The sequence below is a fragment of the Zingiber officinale genome, chromosome 8A (assembly GCF_018446385.1).
Source record: "Zingiber officinale cultivar Zhangliang chromosome 8A, Zo_v1.1, whole genome shotgun sequence".
Lineage (NCBI taxonomy): Eukaryota > Viridiplantae > Streptophyta > Magnoliopsida > Zingiberales > Zingiberaceae > Zingiber > Zingiber officinale.
This window is the reverse complement of record NC_056000.1, coordinates 45032620-45052084: the sequence shown is the minus strand read 5'-3', so window position 1 is coordinate 45052084 and position 19465 is coordinate 45032620. Positions and strand designations below refer to the sequence as shown.

Genomic DNA, 19465 nt, shown 5'->3' with positions numbered 1-19465 from the left:
TCTTTATCGGTCAATTAGGGTTCGATTCAAAATATAATTAGGAGAGAGACAATTTATAAGTGGAATAATAGAATTCGATTACCTAAATAGGTGATTTAATAGATTAAAATAATTTAAATTGTAATATTAGCACTACACACGGGTACACAGCCTAATTTGCCACATCAAGTGTTCCTGCTCGGCCGTGGAGATAAATTACTGTACTTAAATTTATTTTAAGACTAAAAGAGTTGCTAATATATTAAATTCTTAAAATAGGGTAAACAATAGCAAATTAAAAGTAATGACTAATGAGTTCAGAAAATTCCAGAGTCACAAGACGAACACTTCAAGTAGACTTAACGGGGAGAAAAAAAAAAGGATAATGGTATCTAAAATGTTACTAGATGAACAAAAAATTCCTAATTACTCATTTAATTTCACATGAAATGCCCCAGACTCTCGTGAAGTACAAAGCAAGGAAACAATAAGATATTACAAACCTAAAATTATTCTCCATAAAGATATTACAAACCTGAAACCCCTAAAGTATCTTTTATTGTTAGGAGAAAAAAAAATCCACTTTAAAGCTTTTGATGTGAGCTATTTACATTCGCAACAAAATTTCTTCCCGTCTGCTGAAGAGTCGTCACAAGAAGATTCGCCTTCTTCGTCGAACATCCTTATGATCATTAAGTTTAAGCGCAAATTTGAGCAGCGAGGGTGAGGATTACAATTACAGTCGATTTGATGAGGGATCAGACACCACAGCAAGACCATTCTGTAGTTGCAAATCTGGTATTGAAGCAAGTTGCTCCGCCAACGCGTTGAGGAGATCAAGGTAACCATGGAATGGGGCATGTGACTGGAATCCAATGAACAAGTCGGGAGTTCTTAATTCAAATGATGCATAACAGAGAATGGTTTGGAACCTTAAGTGTCCGTTTGTAAGCGTTCCACAAGCGTAAGTCATAGCGGAAAAGATCAAGTACCTGCACCAAGCAAAATTATATTACAGATTATGAAAAGCGTGGACTTAAAACTGCAATACATGAACTATGAATTAAACATTAAACTGCAATACATGAACTATGAGGAAAAGGAGAGATTCAAAAACTCCAAATTCACAAGCGAAAAGTATACAAGAAAATGCAGGGGAAAAAAGAAGAGGGAGGCGAGGGAAAGCAAGGGGAGAATTTTTTTGATCCCCCAAAAATAAATATTGACTAAAAATTGTCAGCAAGGAGTCAGCCAGCTTTCTATCAGCCTCCAATAATTTAATTTGACAGTAAATCCAATTCTTTACAACAAAACTCATGTAATCCAATTGCAACATACTTCATATTTTATAGACAGATAAAGATGCTTCAGAAACAAATGAATCCATTAAAATGTCAATGTATGTAGGAACTACTATAGTAAGAAGAGGAAAATTTACATGAGAAATTGCTCCTTAGAATTTTAGTCACATCATCCTTGTCTTCCGGGAAAGATTAAGTACATAGATGCATGATATGAAAATATCGAAAAACCTCTGTGCGCCTCAGTAGAGTAGCAAGAACCACAATCCACTCCTTAAATTTGACAGAGCACATATGTGCCAAAAGGAATTCAGCATCCAGTCGGCTCTGGAGGGTATCCATTTGAAGCTGTGAACAGAAAACATGCTACCATAAGGTAGAGCGTATTCTAGCAGTTGGATAATTACAACTGTAGTCCTTTGATTAATAGCCACTAGTCATATTTAGTCACATCTAAGTAAATCAGAAAGTTGAAAGGTTATGGAAGTCACATGGGAATAAATTGACCATAAACCAAAATGTAACAGAGTTTGAGTCATTAAAATTAGCATACATATTGCCCCCTGAGTACATCCAAAACAACATCAAACAAGCTGCTATTTCGCACAAATGCTAGAACTACAACTAAGTCTTTGAGGGCTACTACTGATGATCTTTATGCCAATCTTCTGTTAAATTGTCTCATCTGTAAGCGAAACACTCAATTTCTAAATTTTTCTTGGTTAGTCTATATTCTAAGCTTCTGTCTCATCTCTTTTATTTTTGAATTTTGGTAATAAATGTTAGTAAGTTAGCACAGCAAAGCAGTCACAACAGCATAAAACATGAATAAGAATAAGAAAATTGACCTATAACTGAAAGGATGAAAAGGTATCCATTAGGGAGCAAAAGCCTGAAAGTGTATCCAGGTGTGCTATCCCTTTGGCATAATAACCCTAAATATAATCTAGATTCACAAATAAATTTGAAAAATAAAATAAAATTACAACCTTCAGCAAAACCATATACACTATATCTGTCAAAACCAATACCTTTTGCCCGATCCTGATGCAAAATTCTCCAACTGAGCACTGCCTTGCCTTTCTTGCTGAAGATATTCCTGAAGTTGGGCATCCAGGTAAGTCAAGCTATATAATGATTCATGAAAACAAAGTGGGAATTGAAGAGGTGCTGAGGAAAAAAAGAAACTAACCACAAGATCAAATTGTGTACCCTTAACAAATGCTACAAGCTTTGAAAGTTCTTTTCCAGACATCAAATGAGTAGCGTGGTTCTCTAAAATATTCTTGACAGATGCAATATGTGGGCTAAGGTCTTTGAATGAAATGCTGTTCAAACAAACAAGAAGGGATAAAACCTTTTGGAAATTGTTCCAATTTAAGATGCAAAACAAAGTGTCAGATACCTTCTCGAATAAGATGATTGTCTGCGGGATGTAAAGCGGAAAAGGAAATAGCCCAGAAGTTTAGGAGAGAGCTGTCAGATTCTGTTGTAGAATTTTCATATTCCCTCCCAGATCTAAGTAAGAACCGCACCTGAGTTATCATCTTGTGTAAGTACTTTTGCAAGAGCTAAAGTATATCAGCACTGGCAACTGAAAAGGGCATATGTTACAAAAACATACCAGTTCACCAGCAAGTTCATATAAAGATTCATCAAGTGTTGCCTGCATTATTACAAGCGCACCCAAAGATTCAAATTTTCTTGCGGGTAAGAAATGAAAGTCTTAGATGTAGATTGTACTTGAAGTAGGCGAAGGGCACAGTACTGGCTCACAGCAGGACCTTCTAATTTAGCTATTACCTAGAAAATATGTAAAAAATAAACAGGCCATAGGAAAAATTGCAAATGAAAAAGAAATTCATATAACATCAACCATGTTGAACATTGCCAATTAAATTTTAAAAAGTGACGCTTCACTGTATCATATCTTTTTCTAATGCTAGAGTTATTTCATGGTCATGCATGCTTTAAATTAGACTAGGTAACCACTTATTCCAAAAGCTTACTCTATCAGGAAAAGATGGCTATCCATCTTTTCATGTTCTCGATAAAGGAATTAATTCTTAGATCATTCTGCCTGAAACAGATTACACATTGGTTTTACATGCCAATACAAAGAACTCAGTCACAATGTACACCAAGTCAAACAGGAGCATTTTAGGTCCTTGGCTAAGGCTCTATTGAGGCAAGATCATGTTGTTATTCTTCATTTCTTTCTTTTCCATGGTGTTGAACAAAACCATCTCATACTAACCAGTAAGCCAATTGGCTCCAGGACTCATAAACTCATAGGAAATTTAGGAAAATCCATAGGAAGCTAGGAATCACTAATTTCTCGAGCCAAGCACCAAACCGAACATCAGACTCAAGACTGCAGACCTTTTCCTCACTTGTAAGTTGGAAGAGTAGACCATGCTTTAATTTTGTTTCATCTAGCCGTTATAAATGAGGCAAACTGTTCTTGCCCTCATGTGCCAGCACCCAAATATAATTGAAACATGATCACAACTATGTCAAAGGTCATTTGTTGCTATCTCAGTGAGGAAGGTTTGGCATGTGGACTCAGCAAGTGGAAAGGGTCGTCAAGCACACTTCCTCACTAAACAATGAACCTAAAGTTCATGGTTGAAAATGGAAAACCTCTCCTCTTCTGTGTCATTTACCTTTTCAGAGTAGTCTTCTTTATCTTTTTCCCCCTCAGTCCTAATCCTCTTTTCTTTTCCCATCTCTTATTGTTCATCTTTCTCCCCTTTTCTTGATCAGTGGGCAACTGACATATGTTACATTGGCCATATATTGAAAGGGTATTGTTTCGGCCAGTCATCTAGAATTGAATGCGATTGAGAACCTTATAGACTAAATTAATCAAGCCCAACACTTGGATTGACTTAACTTAATAGGAGGGTTTCTTTTAATTACAGATAAGATCTAAACACTATATATTCCTTAATATGTTATGTTTGATTACCCACTTACATCAAAAGCTACAACTAGTAAAAAAGTCTCAATGGACGTATGAAACTAGAACAGGAATTGTTGAGATAATGAACCAGCAGTCACATAGTTCATAAATTCAATAGAATAGCAAGCAAAACAAGATATTGAAATTGAAACATGTAAATGACACGTTTATTAACAACACAGATGAATCATATTGTTGATTTAGTACCAGTATATAGCAAGCAGCTGTCCTGTACCATCTTCGCTGGAAGCAATCTTCAAACAACCTTAGTGGAAGAAACCAAATCATTAAGAGGTGAAATAGGATTGAAAAACAAATGTGGTGAAATCTGGCATTTACATGTTCATGCTAATCAGAAAAGAATAATCAGTTGGGATTGCCTCTTTAGCCAAGTATAAATTCTTTGAATGACAACATCCACTCAGAAACCAAAAACCTTGAGGCTCTGCAGTAGTTTGTGATGAGGCATAAACATTTACAAGATAATTTTCAAATATGGCTTGTCAGCTGAATAAAACAGAAGTTGCCTTGCAGTACCTGAGTTATCAAACTTACTTGCTAGCAAACTTAATTGGTCCAAATGTTATTTTATTGTTAAATGTTAATCTGCACAATTATAGGATCTAATAGTAATGAAAGAGTGAATACCATTATAATTAGGAGTGCAAACTAAAGATTTCAATCACTGTGCTGGGCATGGTTAATCACCATATATCACCTTACTTTCTTATAATGATAATAAGTCATCGTCACGCCTATACTCGATGCTCACTGTCAACAAGCTATTTGTCTGTTCCCAATTGGAATAATAAGCCCAAAACCAAACTCAAACAAGCTAGATATTAGATAACCAAAATCAGAAAGTTATATAGCAGAGAAGTTCAATGTCTTGCCCATAAAATAACCAACATAAGGTATTATTTGTACATTTAACAATGAAAAGAGATCTGCAGATAATAAGTGAACATACTCAGTTGACCTTCCAGCAGCAGAGAATAAATCACCCCAATGATGAGCATCAGTTTTCCTTGCAACACTAACAACAACTCCCAAATATTCTGGAAAATTCTTTATTAAATTACATGTCTTGTCTAAGAGTGAATTGCCAGAAGGTGACATCACTGAAGATAACTGATTCTTGGTTGTATTTTGCCTAATCATCAAATGCACAAACCATATAAAATCAAAGTCATGATAGAGGTAAAGGTGGTGAAATGCATCTATAAGACAAGAATTTATTAGGTAATAGATCCTTTATGTTAAAATGACAAATGAAAACATTGAAAAGAATGAGGTAATACAATGTTGTGAGCGAATACTATATCTCATGATGTGATAGCACAATGCAAGGTGAAGCAAAATCAGAGAGACATGAAGCTTAGCAATATATTACATTTCACAACAAAATTATGGCAACCAAAAGAAATAATAATTAAAAAACCATGCTTAATCAGACTTATCACTGATATATCTCAAGCAAACTACTAATTTGAAATTTTACAAGCTACTAACATGAACTTGATTTGATTCATTTAACATTTCTCAAATGGAACCGATGTTCAGCTTATTAGCTAGTTTAACATTTCTCAAGGTGTTAGAGTTCTTAGCAGATAAGAAAGGCTTTTGTACAGTATTTTTTGTATAGCATTTGCTAAAGTAGACAGCTAGCATGAAACAATAAAAACTGCTCAAGTTGTGCAAACTAAGAGTAGAAAGGTGTACATCGTAAATTTTATACTGCTATCAAATACTAGGTCTGTATCAAAGAACAGATGATGTAAAAGTTTTCATAACATACACAACTTCAATTCTACTGTTTCAAGAAATGTTCTTAAAGCCTCAAGGCAAACTATAGCACTAAAGCAGCACACAAATTAGGCAGCAAAGGCTGAGGCATGTGCTAATGTCAAATGAAAGAGAATTGATTTGCATAGACTAAGGCATTACTTGAAGGCAATACTGAAGGAAGCCCAAGTAAAAGAAAAAGTATCTAGTCAACATGCACATAAATCTAATATATTAAGCAAAAAAATGAACAAGATATGCAAAATATAGCAGTAAAACAGAAAGGGAAAGTCCAGTAGCATTAAGAAAAAATTAAAATTAAGAGGAGAAAAATAAATTTGAGGAGAAATGTCACCTTAGTTTAGATCCAAGTTACCATGGGGGAGTGAATGGTTGAGTCTAATGGAGGGCGTCTAAAGGATTAGATGAATGAAATACTATTTACTTGGTTGAAGCATTTCTGATTAATGGTTCTCTAGAAATAATTAATCGGTTAATTTGCTAATTTGGACAGGTAATAATAATTGATACCAAGCTTGTAAGCACAGTGAGATTTTTAGAAAAGATTAACTGCATGGTGATAGAGTCAACATTGAATCTTATATGTTGCCAACTAGCATGGTTTGGGCTATGGACTTTAGATCTCAACAACGACATCAATCCTTAAGCAATAGAGATTAGCTCCACATGAAAAGTTATGGTTAATTATGTTGATTGTAGGCTTAGACGAGTGAACTATTAACTTAGTCTTAAATATTTTTGATAAATAGTTTGGCCTTACAAAGTCAATGAGTCAATTTTTTTTTCATATGACCAGATGGTAACAAGAAAATGGCATTAACATTAGTCATATAATTAAAAGAGATTTTTGAATCAAGAGGGAAAAAAGTTCTCTGCAAAGGTTTCTGCCGCTTCCCTCTTTTTCCACAACGACAGGCCATCAGCCGCAATTGTCTACTGCCTACAAGCCCCAACCACTACCTTCCCCTCAAGATCTGGCTGCGTGAGGATTGCTTACTAGATGAAGATTGCTTACTAGATCATGTGTGAAGATTTTGTGGTATCACTAGACTTTGCTAACACCCTTCCACCCCAATCCATGGCCAATTACTCCTGTGAGCCAACCACTCCTTCAGAATTGGTAGCGCTGGTAGCGCAAGGAGGCCTAGCCTCCCTAATTATGCATGGATATCACATGGCATCCCTTGGCTTTTCAGAAGCCCTCTCCACCACAATTCATGAAAATATTTCATCCTAGAACACCTCAACCATGCTTGTAATGATGCCTATAATTGACATCTTTTACATAGCAATAGAACTCCAGATTCTGATACGAGAATGAATTAGTTAATTAACACTAGTTGGTGGTCGGTTCTTTAGTTGAGATGACACCCAAACACACTAGTCGTATAGAAACAAATTAATAAATAAAAAACAAAACCATCATTGGCACGGACATACAAGATAGTAAATAAATAGACATAAAGGCAAAAGATATGGGTATCAGTGGCATTAAAATTATTTATTGGCAAATTTCATGAATAGGGATACAATGAGAATGAACTAAAGTTTTGTATAATCATCTTAAAAATAAAATACCATGGAACTTGCATTTCTCAATGCAAATGATAGATTCTCAATAATAAATGGATAACAAACTCAATGACTCTATCAAATCTAGCATACCTGGAGACCTCAGCATCAAATACAGTAAAGAGAAACCACTCTAGGCAGTGTGAAAAGTGAGGCTTTTCTGCGGACAAGCATGGCAAGTGCAATGCTTCTTCATTTTTGTCCCTCTAATGAAGAAGTATAAATAAGAAGAAAATTCAATGTCAGAATCTCAGGCTTTCAGAGTGCCACATTACATATTAGCTAAATTTTAACTATCTTGCTTCCTTTAGTCTAAACCTTGTAAACAACATCCTAGATCTAGCCCATAATTTAGACTATTTAACAAATCTAGTCAAAGGTTGCAAAAAACACAAAACAATCTCAATTTACTATTCAACAGATCAGGACAACTTCTGAACCAACCTAGCTGTTTGCTTTTCATTGGTCAATGATGTTTTAAGGCAAAATCCAATCAGCATAGCTTCAAAGTTGAGTTTAAATGAATGCTAAATGCTATGTTATTGAATCTAGCAATAGCAGTTTAGGTACAACTACTCAGAATGCACACTTTCATGCTAGCTGGGTTTATATACATGATGCTGCCAGCAAAGCAATATAATAGTTGGGATGAAATATAGTTAACAGATTGCTACATTTGTTAATTAATCAAAAGTCCAACCTAAACTAATTGCTTTTTCACTTTGGTCTATATCTGCAGAAACACCTAAAATCAAACTAAATTTGGAAGTTCACCTAGAATCATTCATGAAGTTTCATGTGCATGCAGTTCCATAACATGTTGCACCTATTATATAGAGAGAGATACACAAAGTGACTAACTTCTTTCAGGAGACATCAATTTCTTTATGAACAATTTAACATAAACACAACAATTTGTCTTACCACATAAGGCGATAGAAATTTGCTTATTATTTGGATAGTATATACATATTATTGTTGTAATTGTGTTGTGCCATGTCTTTCTATTGAAGTGTTTACTGAAACAATATTAAATCATGATAATAATTGCTGTAAAAAGCACTTTGTTCAGATGAAAAGGAACATAAACTAATTATAAAGAGTATGTTTTCCACCTCGAGTTCTAAATCAACACTTTAATCTCACGAATTCTATAGGGAAAAATAGTAAGCCTCAACCATGCAGACCTAACTTGAGAGAGCTTATCCTAATTGTTTTAAGAGACAATGAAAGGCTAAAACAAACTGCCATAGAAGTCTAAACAATTTCAGCAAAGCTTGAAAGAAAATCAGTACCTGAAGAAGATGGCGTAGGAGCCAATGTAAAATGGTCTGAGCTTGAGGCAAAGGTACGTTCAAAACATGGGAACTCTGAGCAGGCTGAAAATGGCATCCTCTGAGACACACCAACCACAACCCCTATGTTTGGAAGAAGTCCCAAAGGATAAACCTCTCGATCAAATTCAAATTCATGATCCAGCTACAATGTGAAAGGGAAAAAAAATCACGAAACAGAGTACACAAATCATAGTTAACTGTATACAAGCAAATCCGCCTTGATTGTGACTCAAAAAAAGGCTGACCCACCAAAGCATTAAATATTTAAACCTTACATGGTGCAACTTTCCCATAAGAGGTAATTTTATGGTACTTGAGCTATGATGAGAGTTTTATACTGAAAATGTTTAATTATTGTTAATTATTAAAAGTTATATAGAAATTATGTGCTGCTACAATTGGCATTGTTCAAAACAGAAAATTCAGATGCATCTACATGCCATCAGAAAGTGGCCCACCTTTTCCTTAAGCTAGCTTGTTAGCACAATGTGGCAGTATCAGAAACTTTATCTTTGGATGGCTTTATTTATGTTGATGTAAGGACCTACTGAAAACAGACCAGTGCAAGACAGAAAGGTTTCATGCAAGATCTGAATAATGACAAGATGATACAAACTAGCGCATTATCATTAAGGATTATACTCATAAGGTTAGGTTGATGCTTGTCGATTGCCTATGCCATAGACTAGAGGTCAAAGAACATACTTCCCAGGTCACAAGAAATAAAACAGTATATTCATAAATACCAAGAGATGAACATACCTGCAAAAAGTCTTCTTATATGAAAGGATCTACTCCAGGTGATGGATACCAGACTTGCAACATAGAGTTTAGCACTTTAAAAGTGCATTTGAAACAATCACATGAAAACACAACCAACATTGGCATCAACTTTTCCAAATCACATAAGAATGTAATCATGCAATAAAGGCTGAAAACAATGATACTCTTATACCTGCATTCCCTGATGGCCATAGTCTAGCCAGGAAACTTCCTCAATGAGGTTTGACTTCTCTTCAGATTAAGGTTGAGAATACCGTTCCGTGCCGCCCGGCACGGACGGTTTTTACCGTTCCGCCGGGCGGCCGAAACCGGCACGGGAGCACCTCCCGTCTCGGCGCCGCCGGAGGAGACGCGGGACGCCATCAGCGGCGTCCCGCGACGACTTCGGCACCGCACGCGACGCCTTCGGCACAGAAGGCGTCGCGCCGAAGGCGTCGCGCCGAAGGCGTCGTGCGCGACGCCTTCTGCGGCGCCGATGGTGTCGCCGAAAGCGTCCGGCGACCTTGCCGGACGCTTCCGGCGACCCTTCCGGCGCCGCCGGAGGCGTCCGGCGACGCTTCCAGCGCCGCCGGACGCCTCCCGCGGGATCGCCCGCGATGATCGCGGGCGATCTCGCGTACGCCCTTTTTTTTTTTTCTTTTTCTTTTTTTTAATAATTATTTATTTTATTTAATTAATTTAAACAATTCCTAAGAGGAGTTGTGATATTCTGAAGAGGCTTTTACAAACCTAATTAAATTATCCTAATAAAATATATAAAAAATATATTTAAAATTAAAATAAATTAAATAAATTTTATTAATTAATATTCTGAAAAAATAATGTTTTAAATTTTATTTAAAAATTAAAAAAAATATAATAATTCTTATTTATATTCTAATATATTTTTTATTATTTTAAATTTCATTTAATTTTTAAAAAAAATTCTAAAAAAATTTAAAAAATTCTAAATTTTTTTAAAATTCTAATAAATTATATTTATATTCTGTTTTTTTTTTATTTTTTAAAATTTTTTATTATTTAAAATATATATTATTTAATTATTAATTAATTAAATGAATAAATAGTTATTTTATTTATTTAATAATAATAATATTATTATTATTATTGTTATTATTATTATAGATACTTTCATTTTAATTTGAATTATTGTTATATCAATTCTATTTAAATAAATTTATTTTTAATTATTTTTTCTAATAATATTAAATTATTCAATAATTGAGAACTTATAATAAATCAATATACAACTTATTTTTATATATACCATAAACATATTTATCTTATAATTACTATAGATAAATAAAAAATACCGAAACTGAATCGGCACGGCACGATACGATACCGAAACCGTATCGTTCCGGTCTGAGACCGAAACCTCGGCACGGGTCGAAATTTTAAACCTTGCTTCAGAATGGCCACAAGTAACCCAAAATAGTTCAACCGAATTAGACAACAATTGCTCATGCCCATCATCCAAATCAAGAACTGAAAGTTCTCCATTTGCCCTCAGTATTAAACATCTGACATCATAAACAATCGTAATTATAAGCTCAGTCTGATCTTAACATCTGAGAGAAAAGGACTGCATACCTCGAGGGTTGTTGAGATGAAGTCTCCAAAAGTCGAGATTTGTTCTTTTCCGATGAATCTTCTGTGAAATCAGGAATGAATTTCATTGATGCAGGATGGCTCTTTGCGGTCATTATGGAAAGCTCCCTTACTGTTGAAAGCTGTTCTTTTTTTTTATTATTTCAATCACAAAAGGCGCCTTTATTTCACACATTTATGCTATAACAGCTGCAACCAAGCACTGTAAAGGCAAATAGAAAAGAATCAAATTTACTACCTGAAGAATTGGAGTGCTAGAAGGTGATAGTTCTCCCAAAATCTTCACATGGAAAATATGAACATCAAATGGACGGTAAGTAACAAGTATATAATCTTGGAACACATCCATGACAATTGGTTTCCCGAGTAATGTCTTTCAGTAAAGTAAAGAGCTCTGATCAAGATGATATCTTGGATAAAACAACAACTCATACCTACAAGAATATGTAGACCTCCATTAAAATCTAATAACTTTGGTAGCAGGATTTGGACAGTTCATAAAGCAACAGAAACACAAAAAATGCTAGTTATACATAGCTATTTCAAGAATTTAAAACCTTGGATAAGGCTTGGTTTTTGTTTGATATGACTTGTACAAACAAATAGTTCTATTAATATGACATTAGGCGGGACAATCTCTCCTGTTGCAGTGTTTGAAGACTCAAAACTCTGCATGCCTAAAAAGAAACTCATAGTAACCAAAACAATTCTAAATCAAAAAACATTAGCAACTTAGAAACATAAAAATAAGCTTATCCCAGTTACAAAAGCTATGCCAAAATTGCTGAATACCCTATCTTAAGTTTGAAGGCATTAAATGGCAAAAGGTCACCCATCATCATTCATAAGAAGCACTATGAAAATTGAAAACAGATAAAACCAAGTTTAAAGGTTAAAATTCTTACGTGTTGGAAGATTCAATATAGTTACACACAACAATAATCTTGCTGAGCCATAACAAGCCTTTGCATCCAATTTTCTGCTCTTGAGTAACATCTCTAAATACACGCCATTTTTTGAAACGCAAGTCGTAGAGGATAAGACCATGGACGCCTGCAACTGCCAAGTACGTACCATCTTTGCTAGCAACATGTAGAACAGGCCAATTTCGTGATATATAGGTCACCTGGTTCACAAGTATTCATAGACTTTATTAACAATACAACTAAACCATTTGCCCGAAACAAAGTATTTATTCATATAGGAGATATTACCGGTAGATTAAGGTGCACAATCCTAAGTTCATCTGTATCGTCCGGTTGCACAATGAGAACTCTATCTTCCCCATAAATGATCTGCCGAGAATATGATGTGCCTGAAAGCCCTCTATTAAGGCAGCATTTTCCAAATGAAAATGCTAGAATCCCCTCTAATGATTTTTCTTCAACTGCATAAAGTTTGTATCCAAACTCATCCCAGTGAACTTGCAAAGTACCACCAAAAAAAGGTTCAAATTTCAAGTCCTGATTAGGCTTAACCATAGGAGATGAAACTGAACTCAATCCAGTTTGACGAATGGTGCACATAATACGGCAGCCAGATGCAGACCAAACTGTAAGCCCTCTAAACTTCCACCCCACTGCTAATGCACAATTATCAGGTGCCCAAGCTATACAAGAAACAGGACCTGTATCCTACAAAGAGTACCTATAATTCATAGAACAGCTAGCTAGTTTCTCATTTTACTTTTTCATGAAAAGAGCAAAAAATAATAAGCTTTAGATAGAAAGGACAAGGGAACTATAGGTTTCAGAAACTATAAGCTAATTGGCTGCTTATGGAACCTAGACAAAAATAATAATAAGATCAAAACTGTTGCTTTTGACATAATGAATCATGAAGTCTGTGCATCTCCTTTTCAGATTGCTAAGGTACTTCTATAATTTTCTCACGAAGCAAGTCAATCATATTCGTGGATAACACTGACACCAAATAACATTGAGCATAGCCGACCATGAGAAGGTAAACAAGCATTTTATAAGTTCCGAGATCAAAAGTCAAAGTTCTTCCAGTTTGTAAAATTTAACAAAGATCATGGAAATATGACAGATAATAATACATGAAGCTCACGCATAATAAAGACATCAGCAAAAACACAAGCACACACACACAATACATGCCAAAAGAACTTCCAATGACTCTATTAGCAAGCGTGAAAGCTTCACTTGGATTCAAAATTTTAATCTTGAACTTTGTAAGTTATCAAAACCTTGCTAAACCATACAAAAGTTCAACAAACAACACAATCCATGTTTCCTCATAGTAAAGGGATTGAATCAGACAAAAAATCACATATAGAAGAATTTTTTTGAAGAGGGTCAACTAAATGTCTCCATCAGTTGCCAACAGTCATTAAGATCCCCACTGGATGGGTGGATCCTCCCTCCAATTTGTCTTAGCGACTTATATACAAGTTCATACATATTAGACAGCAGTACAAATGGATCCAGTAATCATTCAAAAAATGTGATATTGATGGTTTTTATCATTCTATAACTATATGAGAATCCAGAAAAAAATATATAGTATTTAATTAATTCAAACAACAGAAATATTACTTTCACAGACACATATACTTGATGGCTAAATTAGAAAGGTGGACTAAATTATCAACTCTAACACTGCCTTCGAGGTAGAGTATGGACCATGGATATTAGTTGATGCTCAACTAGCTGTACAAAATACAAAGGTAGACAACAAATAGGTAAATAAGCCTTGGTGTGTGAGGAAGATATGCTATGTTTGATGGTGCTACAAATAGAATGCTCTTTTGAAGCACAAATTTGACCAACAACTTCATGAAAGAATGCTCTTCACCGCTGCACTATATCTATGTTTTAGTAGATCAAATCTACACAAACAAGAGCAGCAGAGTTACATCACAAGGAGAGACAAGTCTTTATTTGGTCCTCCACCTCAGGCAACAAAGAAGATTTAATGCGAAAAGCAAAAGATGAGATCTGGAAATCACGACATGATTGAAAAAAGAAGATAAATCAGATGATTGTTCATGTGGGAGTAGAGATAAGATGAGCAGGGAGGTGATCATGCAGATCTGGTAACAGAGGCACAGTGGATCCATTTTCATGCGAGCAGGGGGGGCAGGAAAGGAAGTTGAGCCGAAGAGGGAGGATGCAGTACATCAAACAAACAGCCTCCCCTTGAATGAGGGAAGAATAAAACCTATTAAAAAAAACCTAATTCATGTACCAAGTCGAGAAAATAAGCACTTTTGAAATCAGAAAAAGAGAAAAATTACACTCATGTATATAACATTCCAACATAATATTTAGTGCCAAACTAGCACTGCAGGACTAAACTATGCTCTCATATGTGAGACTCCTAAAGTGATTGCATAATTAGGCAATATAATTACATAACTTGGAACTCAAAAAATAATAATAATAAACCCAATTTACAACTTATTCGAACTATGCGGGCAAAAAATATTTATGCATTTAAGGAGTCATCTTTCTCTAGTAACACAATATTCAGGAACCAAAAAAATTCAGAGAGAACTTGAATAAAACATCAAAGCAAAAAATCTAGCCTAACTACAGTATCTGATACTTACCCCCAGTCATACAATGATATTGTTCGTAGAAGAGTTGCATTCTCTGCCAGGTCATATAACTCCACAACACCTCTGCTACAGCCAACGGTAAGGATCTGCTGATCCGATGCAACAGAGGCACACATTGAGTCTTCTGTATTGAACCACCTTTCAGCTTTAATAGATTGTGTCTGCTTCAGTCCCTTCTTATAGAACAAAGAGCAATTTGACAACTGGAGAACAAAACAACTAGTAATCTCAGTTGTAACGACAATTCTAGCTGGACAACAGCTGAACATCTTGGACAACACTGAGCAGACTCTTGAACACTAGTGTCCTCTATAAGAGGAGCTGAAGATGCATCCAGTAGGGAATATGGTGGTTGGCAACAAATTCTGAAGATACTAGGGAACTGGATATTTAAGAATTAGCAGGTAAACAACTTGCATCTAAAAATGAAAATAGACAGGCAAAGAAACTTCAGATTCATGGTGATCAAAGTTACAGAATCACCAAAATATTAACAAAGAAAAAACACATATACCTCCCCATTCCATGAGACAAGTTGTAATTGCCCATTAGAAAGTTCAAGGAGCATGTTTTTGCTATCGCACACAAAATTGCAACTGAGAGACAGATAACATAACTAACAAAAATAAGTTTATGATTGAGTCAAAAAAAACGACTTGGATTTTCAGAACTAGTATCATACGTTACTAATTTTTTCTCTGAAAAGAATGTCTTCTCAAAGATAACTAATGAGATATTAGCGAGAACTGGACCAGGCATTTGCTTGCCACCAATCAGAAGTCTTTTTCCAGAAAAATGGATTTTATAAATATGGAGATATGATAAAGAAGTCTGCAGTAAAACCAACAAACAAATAAGAAAATCATATAATGGCACTTTACTAATAGGGTATATTAGTTCAGTTGCTAGCACTACCATAATTTGAACACAACACTTTGTGTTCCAACACCATGTTAAGGATTGATCGGTCCATCTACAACATAAAGAATAATAAAAAATAAAATGTTAACCAATGAATCATCTCTTCTTTAATATTTATGAAATTGATAGTGGATATATTACTTCTGTTACCCTTGATAAGAGTACTAGGTCATAACACTTTTCTCAAGTTTCATGAAAGTAAGTCCAATCAAGAGTCCAAACACATGCGTCCTGAATTCAAATCATAAAATCAAGTTTCACTGTTATTTAAAGAATCAACCAACCCTGTATGGTAATTTTGAAAAGGAGAGTAATATATGGATTGGCAATAGTAAGCAATCACAAGTCCCAGCTTTTAATTGAGTCATGCACATTGATCCGGTGGTAAGGACAGGGGATCACTCGTTGGCGGGTGGTCAACGACATGTGGAGGTCAATGGTCAAAAGGGTCAATCCCAAGGTCGTGCCAAGCGGCCAAAGGTCGTGCCGAGCGGAGTGGCGGGCCGACCGAGCATCTGGCCGACCGGACTTCTGGCCAAGGGTCTCCCGGACCGGACGAAAGACAGCCCGACCAGGGGTCGGGTTTCCGATGCTCAAGGTAAAAGGGTCTATGGGCCGGGCGGACAGGCCGCTCGGCCGAGCGGACAATTAGGCGCAATTCCATCCGAGCACATGAGCAGGGCTTCCCGGAGGCCATGAGCGCCGAGCGGCTGGTCCGCTCGGCCCGGGAACAAGTAAGAGCGCTAGGAGACAAAAAGGACAACTGGTAACTTCGTCCTCGAGACACCTGCCGCCGACAAACAGCATGGTCGGCGGCCGGAGCGGACAGAGTATCGTACGGTGGAAGCTCGGAAGATTGCGGAATGGCGTCAGGCATGCTTTTCTGATACGACCTACTGAGGTATGTTTGGGGAAGCGTACACGCATCAAGAAGCGTGCTCGCGCCTCCCCGGGTCCTATATAAGGACCCCCAGACTTCGACGGAGGTATGCAATTCTCATCACTGTAGCCACAATAACGTTGCCTTGTTCTTCTTCTTCTTCGCTGCCTGACTTCCCCTCCCGGCTCGGCTTCTTTGCAGGTCCGCCAGAGATCCACATCACCAGTCGAAGACAGCGGAGAGCACCACGTCCCCAGCGTCCATCGACTCAGCGCTCGGACAGGATCAAATTGGCGCCGTCTGTGGGAACGCACCTGAATCCGAGCAAAGGCGATGGAAGAAGCTGGACGCCAACTCACGGTGACACTCTCTCCAGAAGAACTAGACGCGCTCATCCAGGCGCTGGCGGCCAAGATAGTCGAGCAACAGCAAAAGGCTCAAGCCGATAGGATAGCGCAACAGGCAACGTGGGCATCAGACGGTCAAGTGGCACTAGACGACCAGCCGGAGCAGCTCTCAATATGGGGGCAGAACAAAGGTCCGACCGGCACTCAGGTGGAAGCTCCGCCCGCCCCGATACCGTTCCATCGGGCTTTATTCCAAACTTCGTCTGAAGTCACGTAAGCCAACCTCGACCGAGGCTCTTCGTCTGACAAGGCGCCCATCCGTGACGCAAGGAAGGGTAAGGCGCCTCGGACAGATTCGTCCCCCGAGCGGATCAATCGGCAGTTCTCCGAGGTCATCCTACGCGACCCACTACCAAGGCATTACGCGCCCCCGGCGATCGGGGAATACAATGGGACCACTGACCCGGACAACCATATGGGTAAGTTCGATAACACCGCCACTTTACATCAATATACAGATGGGGTGAAGTGCGAGTGTTCCTCACCACCCTTTCTGGATCGACGCAACGGTGGTTCCGGAGGCTGCCGGACGGATCAATAACAAGCTTCAAAGAGTTCCGCACGATCTTTCTCCACCACTTCGCAAGCAGCAGACGCTATCAGAAAAACAGCGTCAGTCTATTCGCCATCAAGCAAGGATCGAGGGAGTCGCTCCGAGCTTACATCCAACGCTTCAACCAGGTGGTCATGGACATTCCGACGGTCACCTCGAAAACTATGATGAACGCGTTCACACAGGGGCTTGTGGACAGTGAATTCTTCCGATCGCTTATCCGAAAGCCGCCTCGCAGCTACGACCACATGCTGAACAAAGCCAACGAGTACATCAATGTGGAGGAAGCTCAGATGGCAAGGAAAAAAGAAGTACCCTCCGAGCCACCATCCCCAGCTGAGCGGAAGCCACCCACTACTCACCAACCACCAAGAGGACCACGGGCAGAAGCAGCCCGTCCTCATCAGCACACAAGGCCGCACGCCGTCCAACAGGTGGCAGCCGATCGGCCCAAGCCCAAGGGGAAGGTATAGACTCCCATGTTTTGCTCGCTCCATCAGTCAGCAACCCACAACACCCGCGACTGTCGGAGCCTCCCCCCAATCGCTCATCCTACACCGAGGGGCTATCGCCGTCGATCACCTTCGCCAAATCGATGACATCAACACCAAAGTCCCGCCCGGCGTACAGAAAGAAGATCTCCCGAGCGGCAACATAACTAGCAGCACAGGGTCATTCCTCGGGCATCGCATGAAAGACCCCGACAGTCCGCTCGGGAGGAGGAGAATAGAGGCAATGCATCGAGGGGTGAAATCAACATCATCGCTGGAGGGCCGACCGGAGGCGACTCCAACAGGGCACGAAAAGCACATGCAAGGCAGCTCACGATCCATGCAGTTGGCTGTAGTCAGGAGTGGGCGAAAGGGCCAGAGATCAGCTTTGGGCCTAGGGACCTCGAGGGAGTCGAAGTCCTGCATGATGACGCCCTCATCATCCGAGCGGTAATAGCTAACTACACTATTCACCGCATCTTTATTGATACAGGCAGCTCGGTCAACATAATCTTTCGGAAGGCCTTCGACCAATTGCAAATCGACCGAGCCGAGTTGCTGCCGATGACAACCCCCCTCTACGGGTTCACCGGTAACGAAGTTTTGCCAGTCGGACAGGTCCGGCTGGCTATCTCGCTGGGGGAGGAGCCACTCAGAAGAACGCGGACCGCCAACTTCACCGTGGTCGACGCTCCCTCCGCGTACAATGTTATTCTGGGGAGACCGGCTCTCAACGAGTTCCGAGCGGTCATCTCCACCTTTTGCCAGAAGATCAAGTTCCCGGTGGAAGACCAAGTTGGGGAGGTCCGGGGAGATCAGCTTGTCGCTCGGCGATGCTATGTAGAGATGGTCCGAGCCGAGGCTAAATCCGCTCGGAAAGTACCACGAGTCGAGGTAACGCTATAATCGAAAAGCCACCTTCTCTAGTTTATGAAGAAAAGGAGGAGGTACAGATCCACCCTGCCCGACCGGAGGCCACGACTTTCATAGCATCCGACCTGGAAGCAAGCCAGAAAGAGAAGTTGGTCAGATGCCTCCAGAAAAATTGCGACGTTTTCGCTTGGTCGACCCACGAGTTGTCAGGAGTCTCGCCGAGCATAGCGCAGCACGAGCTTCACGTCCGACCGGATGCTCGGCCGGTAAAGCAAAGGAAGAGGGACTTCAGTGCTGAATAGAATATCATCATCCGAGCGGAGGTGGAGAAGCTCTTGGAGGCCGACCACATAAGGGAGGTACAGTTCTAGAGCTGGCTCGCAAACGTGGTGTTGGTCTCCAA

At 38.7% G+C, this 19465-nt stretch overlaps 1 pseudogene; it reads right to left on the bottom strand.

The window, feature by feature from the left end:
• Nucleotides 1-385: 385 nt before the first annotated feature.
• The window catches only part of LOC122008755, a 33337-nt pseudogene continuing 14257 nt past the window's right edge, over nt 386-19465 (bottom strand).